At 46.2% G+C, this 10,532-nt stretch overlaps 1 pseudogene; it reads left to right on the top strand.

Moving 5' to 3' along the window:
- Window positions 1-188: 188 nt before the first annotated feature.
- LOC115175468 (GPI mannosyltransferase 2-like) lies at window positions 189-2,745 on the top strand (annotated as a pseudogene).
- The last annotated feature ends 7,787 nt before the right edge of the window (window positions 2,746-10,532 follow it).

The raw sequence follows: 10,532 nt of genomic DNA, 5'->3' as shown, positions 1-10,532 counted from the left end.
CGTGCACACTTGTGTGCAATCCCCCTTTGTCTCAGCTTCCTTGGTTATGACTAGTTTCTAGGATTTGAATCAAGACAAAGTAGTCCATTGTTGATAAATGATAAATCTATACGGTATCATAATTAGTTGATGTGTGAAAGTTCATAAGTTATTGTAGAATTTCATTATGCAATAATGATAACTGAACATCATTCAAAGCTAATATTATTCCCCTTTTTAACAGCTTGAGACGATCGCTTTTTTCACTCCAACTTTTATTTTGAAATGAAGAATTACCCCGGAAGTAACATTTTGCGGACCAACTGGTTCCAACAATAGATTGTGAAGGTTTCCGACCTTATGGTCTATGGTTCTGACCTGGCTTCTCTAATCAAAAAGGTAAAGATGTGTAACGTGAAAAAAAAAAAATTAAGCAAAAAAATAGGCCCTGTGTAAATGAATGTCAACGTTTTGTCATTTGCCACCGTCTATTTCAGGTATTTGTAGAGGTTAAATTGTGTTGCCTTCGTTCCATCCACACCAAGCTAGCTCGCGCTAGATATTGTTATGGGTAAGGCTGTTCATAGTAATGACAGATGGACGTGAAGACGGTTCTGCAATTCGCCGCAACCACAAGAGGCTTGTCACTACTAATACAGGTCAGTAATAATTATTATTTATTTACAAAAGTTAAAGACTTGGATGTTAGTCAATTAGAAAAGTGTCATTGGTGTGTGCTTATCATCTCATGTTTGCTATGCCTCCCTTTCAGGCTCTCCTAAATGCTGCAATCCCAGATCACGAAGCTGATGCATTCACTCCACGTGCAGAGGAGGAGCCTCTGCTTCTGGACCCTGCAGTGCAATGGTTTCTAGGGGGCCTTTCCCACTGGGATGCAGAGCATTTCCTCTTCATTGCTGAGAGGGGCTACCTGTATGAGCACAACTATGCCTTCTTCCCCCTGTTCCCTGTCATACTGCGGGGCCTTGCAGAGACTATATTACTGCCCCTCAGTGGCTGTCTTACACTGCATGGACGCCTGCTACTGGCTGTTGCCTTGGGTAACAGCGCCCTCTTCCTGCTGAGTGTGGTAGCACTGTATGGACTCGGCTGTGTGGTGCTGCAGGACCGGCGTCTTGCTCTAGTCTCCAGTTTGCTCTACTGTCTCACCCCTGCCAATGTCTTCATGATGGCTGGTTACTCAGAGAGCCTGTTTGCTGCACTGACCTTCGGGGGCCTCTTTCTCCTGGAGAGAGGATATACCCTCCGAGCCTGCCTGGCTCTGAGTATAGCCACTGCTGCACGAGCCAATGGACTTGTGAATGTAGGATTCTTGCTGTATCTGCCCCTGCAACAGGCCCTCTACAAGATCTGGGGACTGCGTAAGGACAATAACAGACACAGCAAATGCCTCCACTACATCTGGATCATCGCTCGTCACATGTTCACGGCTGCATTGGGCACAGCAGTTATTGCCCTCCCCTTCTTGGTCTTCCAGTACTATGGGTACAGGGCGTTCTGTACACCCTCCCTCTCCTTGGAGCAGGTTTACCCTGCCCTCATCCAGCTTGCTGTGGATAAAGGCTACAGGGTCCCTGACAAACGCACCCCCACCCCTCTGGTGCCTGCGACCCCTCCCCCTGCTCTACACCCATATCCAGGATGTGTATTGGGATGTGGGCTTCCTGCGCTACTTCCAGCTTAAGCAGATACCCAACTTCCTGCTGGCGCTGCCCATGGCAACTCTGGGCGTGGTGGCAGCCTACATGTACTATAGGGATAACCCAGCCAGGTGTCTGAGACTGGGGCTGTGGGACAGAGGGGCAAACAAACGGCCAGACAAACCCACACCTGGATTTTACAGCCCCAGGGTGTTTTTATATGTGGTGCATGCTACAATGCTCCTGGGATTTGGAACATTCTGCATGCATGTGCAGGTAAGGAACGAATCAGTGGAAAATGTTTATGTAAGGGGATTTTAACAGGTCTAGTTGGGGAACAACAATCACAATGTTAAACAAATTGCGTGTTTGAAGATTTATGAAATACAGGCAGCTCATCTAGTCAATTAATGTTCTCTTTTACTGATTTCTCCAGGTTTTGACCCGGTTTCTGTCTTCCGCCTCCCCTGTACCTTTCTGGATCAGTGCCCACCTGCTCTTACTCTACGAGCCTCTCCTTCAGCGAAGGTCACCACCCACATCCAATAAGGGGCAGCAGCGGGGGACACCCAGGACTGTCTTCTTGTACTTACCCCAAAACCCCGTTGTTCATCTACTGTCCCGCTGGAAGACATGCTCTATCCCCACACGATGGATTCTAGGGTACTTCATCTCCTATTGGCTTATGGGCCTGGCACTGCACTCTAACTTCTTACCATGGACTTGACCTGACACTTTCTACTGAAGACCTGATGTGTGCACAAAATACTATGAGGGCAATAATAATAGCTCTGAAGCGTGTCCATATTTTCTGCCTGCTTCATAAATAGACAGTGCCGTTTTAGATAGCAACTGGCTACTCACCTCTGTTAGTGCTAGGCAATAAGGTTTGCGCGTTTTATTTGCACTCCATCTCACTCAGAAAATTAATTTTAATATTCTCCCCCCCAATCCAGCATTGATTATTCCATTCACTTGAAAGTTCCATTATATCAATTTGTCTCTGAAAAAGTACAGGGTGCAGTTTGTGCATGGGTTTTTAATGAAATGTTATTTTATTTTTTGTTTACTAAAGAGATACTGTGTAATAAAGCATCACAAATAATTAGCGTTTTTGGTTGATAGATGCAGCATTTCAGCAATTGATTTCAGCACCACGGACAGCAAGCCTTTCTATGGATAGTCTAAAAACAAACGGTCTAAACTCAAAGGAGAGTGTCTAAGGTTTATTTTAGAATGTATTGTTTTTAGTTATAATGACCCAACTGAAGCCGGGCGGGCGGGTTGTCGCCTCACTCAATTAGAACGTGTCTCTATAGTCACACAAAACAAATGTCATTCACTTTTTTTCGAGCTCATTTGAATTGGAAGTGGTAGCTGTCTGGTGAGTACGCAGGCCATGGAAGAACTGGGACATGGGGCCGTGCATTATCTTGCTGAAACATGAGGTGATGGCGGCAGATGAATGGCATAACAATGAGCCTCAGGATCTCATCACGTTATCTCTGCATTCAAATTGCCATCAATAAAATGCAGTTGTGTTCATTGTCCGAAGCCTATGCCTTCCCAAACCATAACCACACCATGTGGCACTCTGTTCAAAGCGTTGACATCAGCAAACTGCTTGCCCACACAACGCCATACACACTGTCAGCCATCTGCCTGGTACAGTTGAAACGGATTCATCCGTGAAGAGCGCACTTCTCCAGCGTTCCAGTGGCCATTTAAGGTGAGCATTTGTCCACTGAAGTCTGTTACGACGCCAAACTGCAGCCAGGTCAAGACCCGGCTGAGGATGGCGAGCATGCAGATGAGCTTCCCTGAGATGGTTTCTGACAGTTTGTGCAAAAGTTGTTCGGTTGTGCAAACCCACACTTTCATCAGTTATCTGGGTGGCTGGCCTCAGACGATCCACAGGTGAAGAAGCTGGATGTGGAGCTCCTGGTCTGGCATGGTTACACGTAGTCTGCGATTGTGAGGCCGGTTAATCATGCGGCCAAATTCTCAAACTACGTTATGGTAGAGGAATTCATATTAAATTATCTTGCAATAGCTCTGGTGGACATTTCTGCAGTCATCACAATTGCACGCTCCCTCAACCTGAGACATCTGTGGCGTTGTCAAAACTGCCCATTTCTTGTCCCCAGCACAAGGTGCACCTGTGTAATGATCATGCTGATTTTTCCAGATTGGCAGCTACCACCTTCCGAGGCTACGGTGAACGTTTCCCATGTAGGAGCTGCATCTATTTTGCACAGTTCCGGGATAAAATTGACTGGCCAAATTTCCAATGTGGAAACTCAGCTTATTGAGGAATATGTCTGAGCTGGACATCCTGCTGACCAACCATTTCGCTCACCTGCTTCCAGAGTTTTCCTGCTCCATCATCTACCCTGTCTCCTGAGGATCCAGGGGGTTTCTACCAAAAGCCTCTACCCCTGGGCTCCCTCTCACATCAGGCCTCGAGGGTGTCTGAGGCTCCAGCATCCCACCCTGCTCGGAGGGTTTCTATTGATGTGGGTTCTCCGTCCCCCATTGGTCCCCAAGGAGGCACAGAAAAGGCCGGACATCCACGGCCATTCCCCAATAAAACACATTTAGAATCAAGGCAGGTAAAATAGCAATAGTGGGATGGCACTAAATACATTTCAGATTGGGACTAGGACTATGAGAAAGAGTCTGTAGAATTTGGCTTTAAGGCCCGTTTTAAAAGCTCAGATGAACAGGGAGAGTATTCCAAAGGCGAGGGTAAAGGGAGCAGAAGGCTCTGTTCTCCATAGTTCAGAGACGTGTCTTGGGGACTTGAAGCAGTAGGGATTGGCTGGAGCGGAGAGTGCAAGGTGGCTTGATGAGGTGAGGTCGGTGATATAGGTAGGGCTCAATCCGTTCAAGGCTTTAAATACAAGCAGGAGGATTTTGAAGTCGATCCTGTAGTTGACCGGTAGCCAGTGGAGTTGGACCAGGATCGGGGTGATATGGTCTGACTTCTTGGTCCTAGTCAGGACCCTGGCAGCACTGTTCTTGATTAGTTGGAGCCTCTGTAGTGTGGCCCCCTCAAAACAGCATGTTGCCTTAGTCGTTCTGAGAGAAGAAAAAGGTGTGGATGAGTTTCTACACATCTGGCTGGGAAAGTGATGGTATGACCCGGGCAATGTTTTTTAGAAGGAAAAATTATACACTGCTCAAAAAAATAAAGGGAACACTTAAACAACTCAATGTAACTCCAAGTCAATCACACTTCTGTGAAATCAAACTGTTCACTTAGGAAGCAACACTGATTGACAATAAATTTCACATGCTGTTGTGCAAATGGAATAGACAACAGGTGGAAATTATAGGCAATTAGCAAGACACCCCCAATAAAGGAGTGGTTCTGCAGGTGGGGATCACAGACCACTTCTCAGTTCCTATGCTTCCTGGCTGATGTTTTGGTCACTTTTGAATGCTGGCGGTGCTTTCACTCTAGTGGTAGCATGAGACGGAGTCTACAACCCACACAAGTGGCTCAGGTAGTGCGGCTCAGGTAGTGCAGCTCATCCAGGATGGCACATCAATGCAAGCTGTGGCAAGAAGGTTTGCTGTGTCTGTCAGCGTAGTGTCCAGAGCATGGAGGCGCTACCAGGAGACAGGCCAGTACATCAGGAGACGTGGAGGAGGCCGTAGGAGGGCAACAACCCAGCAGCAGGACCGCTACCTCCGCCTTTGTGCAAGGAGGAGCAGGAGAAGCACTGCCAAAGCCCTGCAAAATGACCTCCAGCAGGCCACAAATGTGCATGTGTCTGCTCAAACGGTCAGAAACAGACTCCATGAGGGTGGTATGAGGGCCCGACGTCCACAGGTGGGGCTTGTGCATACAGCCCAACACCGTGCAAGACGTTTGGCATTTGCCAGAGAACACCAAGATTGGCAAATTCGCCACTGGCGCCCTGTGCTCTTCACAGATGAAAGCAGGTTCACACTGAGCACATGTGACAGACGTGACAGAGTCTGGAGACGCCGTGGAGAACGTTCTGCTGCCTGCAACATCCTCCAGCATGACCAGTTTGGCGGTGGGTCAGTCATGGTGTCGGGTGGCATTTCTTTGGGGGGCCGCACAGCCCTCCATGTGCTCGCCAGAGGTAGCCTGACTGCCATTAGGTACCGAGATGAGATCCTCAGACCCCTTGTGAGACCATATGCTGGTGCGGTTGGCCCTGGGTTCCTCCTAATGCAAGACAATGCTAGACCTCATGTGGCTGGAGTGTGTAAGCAGTTCCTGCAAGAGGAAGGCATTGATGCTATGAACTGGCCCGCCCGTTCCCCAGACCTGAATCCAATTGAGCACATCTGGGACATCATGTCTCGCTCCATCCACCAACGCCACGTTGCACCACAGACTGTCCAGGAGTTGGCGGATGCTTTAGTCCAGGTCTGGGAGGAGATCCCTCAGGAGACCATCCGCCACCTCATCAGGAGCATGCCCAGGCGTTGTAGGGAGGTCATACAGGCACGTGGAGGCCACACACACTACTGAGCCTCATTTTGACTTGTTTTAAGGACATTACATCAAAGTTAGATCAGCCTGTAGTGTGGTTTTCCACTTTAATTTTGAGTGTGACTCCAAATCCAGACCTCCATGGGTTGATAAATTGGATTTCCATTGATTCTTTGTGTGATTTTGTTGTCAGCACATTCAACTATGTAAAGAAAAAAGTATTTCATAAGATTATTTCTTTCATTCAGATCTAGGATGTGTTGTTTAAGTGTTACCTTTATTTTTTTGAGCAGTATACTTTACATATCTCCATGTGTAACTCTGTGTTGTATGTTGTCGAACTGCTTTGCTTTATCTTGGCCAGGTCGCAATTGTAAATGAGAACTTGTTCTCAACTTGCCTACCTGGTTAAATAAAGGTGAAATAAAAAATAAAAAAATATTTCATTATGTGGGCATCGAAAGACAGAAAAGGCTCAAACCTGACTCCCAGGTTGGAGATGAGAGGACAGATAGATGGTCTGGCCGTTGATTGTAGGGCAAATGTTTCCAGCACTGGTGACCTGCTTGGGTGGCCCAATAAGCGTAGCCTCAGTCTTGCTACTGTTCAACTGGAGGAAGTTCTCTCTCATCCATGCCCTAGGCAGCTGCTGAGTTTTACTGGAGCAGAGATGTGTCCAGTGTGGAGTTAATGTAAACCTGGGTATTGTTAGCGTAGCAGTTGTTAATAGTCTGAGGATTTGGCCCGAGAGGGAGCATGTAAATTAAAAACAGGATAGGCCCCAGCACTGACCCCTGTGGGATGCCGCATGTCTGCAGTCTACTCAGATCTGGACTCTCCCATAGTGATGTATTGCTTCCTATTGGAGAAGGGGAGGTTGGAGATGGGCCTGTAGTTGGATAGGATATCCGGGTCAAAGTTGGGTTTCTTCAGTAAGGGTGTGACTGCTGTTTTGAAGATCGATGATAGCTCTCCGGTCAGCAGGGACTTGATGATCAGGGTGGTGACAAACATAAGCAGGCTAGATGAGCATGTTTTGAGTAGGGATGTGGGGTAGGGTTATGGGAGCAAGTGGTGGCCTTCATTTCAGACATGATTCACTGCACAGCAGAGGAAATTACTTCTGTAAAGTTGCTGATGGGTGGGGCAGTCTTGGTTGAGTGTTGAGGAGGTGGGGTGCAGGTCGTCCTAGAGGCCATGATGTTTGTCCTTGATGGTGTCAATCATTGTCTTGAAAAAACATCTGAGAAGTGATTGCACTGCTCAGATGAGGCTGCAGGAGAGGATGAGTTTGAAGGGTTGAGAACAGGGTTCTGGGGTTACCTGTTATATTGCCAATTGTGCTGCTTTTAAGGCAGCAGAGTAGCTTGCCTGGTGGTCTTTATAGGGGGACAGTGAGACCATCCTTTTCTCCAATGTCTCTCAAGCTTACAGCAATGAGTCTTCATCCTGCACAGTTCATCAGTGAATCAAGAGGACGAGCATTGGAATGTTACTTCACATGTTTTTTTCAGGGGCAAGGATGTTCAGGGTATTACTCAGAGTGCTCTTATACAGATTGACCATGTCATCGAGGGCCAGCTCACTGCAATTAAACTCAAAGGTGAGCTGGATGTGTTCCTGGAAGAGGGATGAGTTAAGTTTCCTTAGGTTGAGGAATTTAATGTCCCTCTTTGGGGAGGAGTTGGAGGGGTCAGAGACTTGTAAGAGACACCTAGCTTGATGACATCCAAGTCAGAGACAGGGACATCACCAGTGACAATGTATGTCCACAGTTGTGGGTGGAAATATTTACAGGGTTGTTTAAATCTGTTCAAAACATCTGAGGAATCCTTGTAGTGGAGGAAAGTTGCTGCCACTTCTTAATCTTTGGTCCAGGAGATGAGAGATCTAAGCTAGTAGTCAAATCCAAACAATTAGCTAGTTGATTGGAGAAGTATGCTAATATCTTGTCAAGTTTAAGGTTGGTTTAGATGACTACATTTTGTATTCAGTATGTTACAAAACCTAGTTCACTGGTCTGTAACCTGATTTAAGATGTGCATCTATGTGAATAATCAGTGCCTAGGTGTTGAAAGTGCATGTTCCTAGGGAGACAGGAACCTTACCTTGGTCCAGGGGCAGCTCTGTCTCTCTTGACCTATTTTGGGTTGGCCGAGCTCAAGCGGAATATTATGTTCAGATAGTGACGGATGCAGATATTTACAAAAAGGAAAACTACAAACATGCATGCCTAAACTAAGGATTTAAAATCCAAACGAAAGGCCTCATGGCCACGAAATGAACCAGCAGGCTCGCAAGCTGGGACACTGACTGACGATCCTTAATTGGCAGCACCTGATGTGCTTATCAACCAGGCTCACCACCTAGTTAAGGTTGCTGTTGCCCACTGAGGGAATGGAGTGTGGAAGAGGTAGTGAGCTGTAGTGTGCTGCCTAAACTACCTAACCTATTCCCCAAAAAGTACTAGATTAGCTTTAATAAAAGCTGTTCATTGATGATAATGCACATAAAAACTCTTAAAACAAATTTGTCACTAAGAGCCACAGCTTCAGTTTTTGTAGAGTAAGTGTATCCTTTATGGAGAGGGTTGGTGGGTGCTGATATTTTTCCTATTTCACACATATACAAGTGTGTATTAATACGCATGTGTTTTTTGCATATCCCTCTGAGAGTGGGTTCACGGCCTTGAGCGTATTTACTCACATAACCTTTGCTAATATATACAGAATGAATTCCCTCAATAGAAATTAGATATCATATAAGCATGAGAAAAAAAATCTATTAGCGCCTGTTCCATGTTAATAATTTGTAGTCTCAGGATGGTAAGTTGGTGGTTGAACATATCCCTCTAGTGGTGTGGGGGCTGTGCTTTGGCAAAGTGGGTGGGGTTATATCCTGCCTGTTTGGCCCTGTCCGGGGGTATCATCGGATGGGGCCACAGTGTCTCCTGACCCCTCCTGTCTCAGCCTCCAGTATTTCTCCTGTCTTATCCGGTGTCCTGTGTGAATTTAAGTATGCTCTCTCTAATTCTCTCTTTCTCTCTTTCTTTCTTTCTCTCTCTCAGAGGACCTGAGCCCTAGGACCATGCCTCAGGACTACCTGGCATGATGACACCTTGCTGTCCCCAGTCCACCTGGCCATGCTGCTGCTCCAGTTTCAACTGTTCTGCCTGCGGCTATGGAAACCTGACCTGTTCACCGGACGTACTACCTGTCCTAGACCTGCTGTTTTCAACTCTCTAGAGACAGCAGGAGCGGTAGAGATACTCTCAATGATCGGCTGTGAAAAGCCAACTGACATTTACTCTTGAGGTGCTGACTTGTTGCACCCTCGACAACTACTGTGATTATTATTATTTGACCATGCTGGTCATTTAAGAACATTTGAACATCTTGGCCATATTCTGTTATAATCTCTACCTGGCACAGCCAGAAGAGGACTGGCCATCCCTCATAGCCTGGTTCCTCTCTAGGTTTCTTCCTAGGTTTTGGCCTTTCTAGGGAGTTTTTCCTAGCCACCGTGCTTCTACACCTGCATTACTTGCTGTTTGGGGTTTTAGGCTGGGTTTCTGTACAGCACTTTGAGATATCAGCTGATGTAAGAAGGGCTATATAAATACATTTGATTTGATTTAAACTTCTGACTTCAACTGTACATCCAAGGTCTTAGCAAAATGACCCTATCATGGCATTGTCTAATGTCATATCTAGGACGCTCCCAATTCACGGTGTGTTGCTTAGGGCACTATCCTAAGTTGATAACTACATGATAAGTCTACAGCTGCAAGGCACCAGCTTCGGGCAGTCTACAGGGATGACCTATGGACCTCTGTGGAAAAACTGGTGAGTACTGTAGCTGTAAAGTCAAAGGCCGGTATTTTGTTCGGACCCTTGAGTGATCCGAGCATAAATAATCATTAAATGTTCCATTGTACGTGTGCATTTGTGCTTACACCATTGTAGCGGTGATGGGTATGGAGTCTATTTCATACAGTGGGGCAAAAAAGTATTTAGTCAGCCACCAATTGTGCAAGTTCTCCCACTTAAAAAGATGAGAAAGGCCTGTAATTTTCATCATAGGTACACTTCAACTATGACAGACAAAATGAGGAAAAAAAATCCAGAAAATCACAATGTAGCATTTTTAATGAATTTATTTGCAAATTATGGTGGAAAATAAGTATTTAGTCAATAACAAAATTTTATCTCAATACTTTGTTATATACCCTTTGTTGGTAATGACACAGGTCAAACGTTTTCTGTAAGTCTTCACAAGGTTTTCACACACTGTTGCTGGTATTTTGGCCCATTCCTCCATGCAGATCTCCTCTAGAGCAGTGATGTTTTGGGGCTGTCGCTGGGCAACACGGACTTTCAACTCCCTCCAAAGATTTTCTATGGGGTTGAGATCTGGAG

Source organism: Salmo trutta, chromosome 3 (assembly GCF_901001165.1).
Source record: "Salmo trutta chromosome 3, fSalTru1.1, whole genome shotgun sequence".
Classification (NCBI taxonomy): Eukaryota; Metazoa; Chordata; class Actinopteri; order Salmoniformes; family Salmonidae; genus Salmo; species Salmo trutta.
The sequence above is the reverse complement of the archived record's forward strand: the minus strand, read 5'-3'. Positions and strand labels throughout refer to the sequence as shown.